Here is a 4337-nt window from a genome sequence, read left to right on the forward strand (position 1 = left end):
AATCTGTATATCCTCTTTGGAGAAAATTCTAATATCAAGAGCTACTTGAGTAGGCCAGAAAGATCAAAAGAAACCATCTACAAAAAAATGGGAAATGTTTACTTTTGCCAATTTCTCTTGCTCATTTTAATGGGGTTATTTGTCTTTTTATTTCTGGGTTCTTCGTATGTTCTGGGTACTAGAGTCTTATCAGACATATGAATAGCAAATATTTGTCTCCCATTCTGTGGCTGTCCCTTAACTTTCTTGATATATGATTCACTCTTAACCCTCCTTTTACAAATGCACAGACTGGGTCTCAGAGAGGAAATGTGCCCCACGTCACATTCAGTGACAGTCAGTAGCAGGAAGCTCTTTGTATGTACCTAGACGGGGTTCATAGGGAGGTGGGCTTGGAGGATGGTGCAAAGCAGTGGTGTGGATAATTCAAACCCCGGCCTAGCTGCCAATGATTTCTATTGCCTTTGAAACACACAATCTCACTTTTGGTAAATGACTTCTCTCGATCACTATGCCCTATCCAGTCAGCTCCTAACATTAGATTATTTTCTTGATAGCCCATCAATGCCTGGAAAGAGAAAGCAGTCTAGGATTAAATATTGTCTGGAGATAATCTACAGAGAATATTCAAGAATTCAGGTCATTGTGTATCCACAGGCTTTGCTCTGTGGTTCATAATGGTCCATGGAGGGCTGAGAGAAAGCTTAGAGTACCCAAGTGCTGTTTCAGGAACAATGAGGAACTCAGCTGGACCACGCCACCCTCTTGAGGTGTTTACAACTGCATCTTTCACATTTCAACTTCAAAGTAAGTGGAGGCTTTTCCTTTTTACTTCTTCATGTCAAACATTAGTAAGCTAATGTTAAACCCATGATGGAAATTAACCAAAAATATGCACAAGAATACACATACATCCTGGCTTGGACAGCAGGTAAGGACAATTAGGGAATTTTATGAATTGCCTCTTTGCTTATGCCTCCATCATGAGGATTCACGATGATGTCAGGTAATTCCCAACATTTGAGCAAATTCCCAACTCTCTTTGTTGTTTCTTTCTTTCTTTCTTTCTTTCTTTCTTTCTTTCTTTCTTTCTTTCTTTCTTTCTTTCTTTCTTTCTTTCTTTTAAATATTTTTTATTTATTTCTAGGAGAGAGAGAGAGACAGCGNTTGCTCTTTCTACAAATGTTCCTTGAGAACTTTGTGGGTGTAGGATTCTATGCTATCTTTCTGGGCTTCAAAGTTTTCCCCTTTGTAAATTGTAGGGCTAGGTTAAATCAAGGCTTTTTCAGCTTTTCCTTCCCCTCCCCCTCTCCCGCCCTCACCCCCTCACCCTTACCCTTTTCCTCCTCCTCCTTCTCTCTTTCTCCTCCTTCTTTGGTAGAATACTTTTCTGTACCAAATCTCATCTAGAACAGCAACAAAACTAAAAGACCAAGTAGAGCTGAGCTGGATGGAGAGGGGCACTCCTTGAATACACTTCCTCACACTCATACTCAGGGATCACAGAGTCCCCTGTAATTCCTCAGAGCAAAATTAGGAACGATGAGACCAGGAGGGCTCTGCCCTTTTGTGCTGCTGATTTATGGTGCCAGGACTGCTCTCAGTTCTTTTTCTCCACCTCCTCCTGACTGCAAAAAAGCCCGAGTTGGATCTTGCTTCAGGACCACACTATACACTAGAGTTGAACATCCTTGGCTCCTTCCTTCCTGACCAAGCCTTCTTCCCTCTTCTGCTCTCTCCAACAGTCCAGTTTTTCCAAAGGCATAAGCAGCCTCCAGTCACAAGACTCTCTGGCCCCAATCTGCCTCCCCTCTTTCCCAAGGCCATTCATTTCCTCTCTGACACAGAGGGAGGGGCCATGGGAAGAGGCCAGAAGGAAGGATGCACTGAGCACCCCAGCTCTCCGGGGCTGGTTGTTGGTTGCCTTTGCCTTCTTCAGCTAAAGCAGGTTTCAGAAGGGACCCCAGAGGGAAATGGGGCGGAGGGACCTTTGATTGGAGACAGGGGTTACTCTTGCCTCATTTTGCCCCCCTACCAGGCTTGAAGAGAAATGCAGGCATTCTTAGCACACAGTGAACAATCGGGGGTAGTGGCGGAAACAGGGAGTAGGAGCCAAAGAAGGTAGGCAATGGGGAAGGGCGGGTCCCCGTTTCCCATATTCAGAGGGGCTGGTCAGAACCTGATGGGTTTTCAGTCAGGGCCTGAAGGCTAAGGATTGGGTCCGTGAAGTAGATGGGACCAGAGCCTATTATTGGGATCCAGGCAGCTGACTGAAAGCGAGGATTGGCCCCCAGACCCACACCTTCCCATCACACAAATATCCCCCGCCCACCAGGAAAAGCAGAGGGTGATCCGTGGAATCGTCAGTCATTTTCCAGATAAAGAAAAGTGAGGCCTAGGGAGGGGAAAGTACTGGCCAGTGACCACAGAACCTGGAGCAAGAGTCATTATCAGTGCAATGGAATGATGGGGGTGGGGCCGAGGTAGAGCTGTGCCCCTGGGGACTCTAACTGCTAGCTCTTTACTTAGCCTTGGATTTGAGGCAGCTAAACCAAAGCAAATGAAATTCCACAAGTAAAAGGCTTTCTTTCTCTGGTGAGACTCCTCACTGGGGGCCCTGAAGCCAGGTATGTGAGGACCCACCCCAGGGAAGGTTGGCTTAGAGCCGAGGGAGCCACTGGGTGGTGCTGTCTCTCCACCCAAGTTACTTAGGCAAGATTCAAATGCCAGGGCAAAGAAGTCACTCCCATTCATGCCCCATCCTGCCAGGGCCTTAACAAAGGCCGCTTGGGTTAGGGCAGGGAAAACCAGTTTTGACAAAATTACATATCTCCCCTGGCACGTAGGTGGGGAACAGAGGGTCCAGACTGGCAGGGACGAAGATCCTGAGGGGGAAGGAATAGGCAGTTGCATTGAGGTCCCAGGAGGCCGCCCCATTTCTCCAGCACTCTTGAGACTGGGACATTCCAGGCACCCCAAACCTGGAAACAAGGGACGATAGTTCTCCCATTGCATAGGCAACAGACTGAGGCCTAGAAAGTTAAGGGCCTAAAAGTAAACTATTTTAGGAGCCTAGGAAGCACCCTTTTCCAAAACTTAGGTTTCAAAGTAAGCCCCTTTTTGGTTAAAGCCAAAGCGGCGACTAGAAGTGGGCTTTAGAAATGCTAATGCCGTGCGTGAGTGACAGGCCGCGGACAATGGCGGAGGGCGCAGTGAATGGGGCGGCCAGGCCTGGGAGCGGGGCTCCCCACGTGGGATCCGAGTGGGGGAGGGAGCAGGGTGGAGGCCGTTCCCAGCGGAGGGGATCCGAGACTGCGCTAATTGGAAGGGGCTGGAGCTGCGGGGGCAGGAAGGGGGAGGGGATTACCTGCGGGTCTGCCGCTGACGGGGGCGGGGCCCCCAGGAGGGGTCCTGCGGGGAGCGGGAGTGGGGGGCTCCAGGAGCCTTGGGCATGGGGCCAGGGGTGCAGACCCACTGAGCTGTGCCCTCAAAGAAAAAGGGTGGAGGAGATGGGGGACTAGGCGCACTTCTCTCTAGGCTGGGAGTTCAGAGCAAGCCCAGAATTCAGGAAGGGGACACAGGTGCCTTGGGATAGCATGGAGGGGAATAGAGAAACCACTCTTCACTTGTTCTTCCAACATTACAAGGTGGTGAAGAGACTGGTCTTCCCCCCCCCCCCCAAGACTGCAGGCCGTTTGTTTTCCTGCTCCCTCACTGATCAGCAGCGTATGCAACAGTCAAATTGGAATAAGAGCACCTGCCTCATAGGATCCTTGGAAAGATTCAGAGAGGATGTAGGTAAAGTGCTTAAGAAAGTGCTCAGTAATGGTGAGTTCACATGATTATCCATCCAATAAGTGATTCAGAGCCCTGGACTTGGCTTTCGTGTTCTGTGGTAGAGAGGTTGCTGCCTCACCCAGTGAGGCTGGCAGTAGTGAGGGAGAGGAAGTAGGCTGCACCTTGGCCCCAGGCTCTGGGCTGAGGAGGACCAGAAGCCTCGGGTGTAGACAGCAGAGCCTCTAGGCTATGTGTGAGGCCCCTGGACCGTGCTGAGTCTCAGGGTCAATTGGGTGTGGGTCAATTGGGGCTCTCTCTGGGCCTTCAGCCCCAGTTTGGGTGAGGACTCCTGGAATGATGTGGCCTCTCCAGGAGTGGTTATATGCTGTGAGGTGGGCCCAGGTTCAGGCTGGCATACCGGTCAACTCAGGAAGCCAGTCTCAAACTCAGGCTTCCCTAGGAGAGGGAGAGTCAGAAAGCCAGAGAAAGGATCCGAAGCAAACTCTCAAAGTCACAATGCAAGGTGTAGTAAGCAACCATGGTAAGCAACCCACTGGGGA

Source organism: Crocuta crocuta, unplaced genomic scaffold (genome assembly GCF_008692635.1).
Source record: "Crocuta crocuta isolate KB4526 unplaced genomic scaffold, BGI_CrCroc_1.0 scaffold779, whole genome shotgun sequence".
NCBI lineage: Eukaryota > Metazoa > Chordata > Mammalia > Carnivora > Hyaenidae > Crocuta > Crocuta crocuta.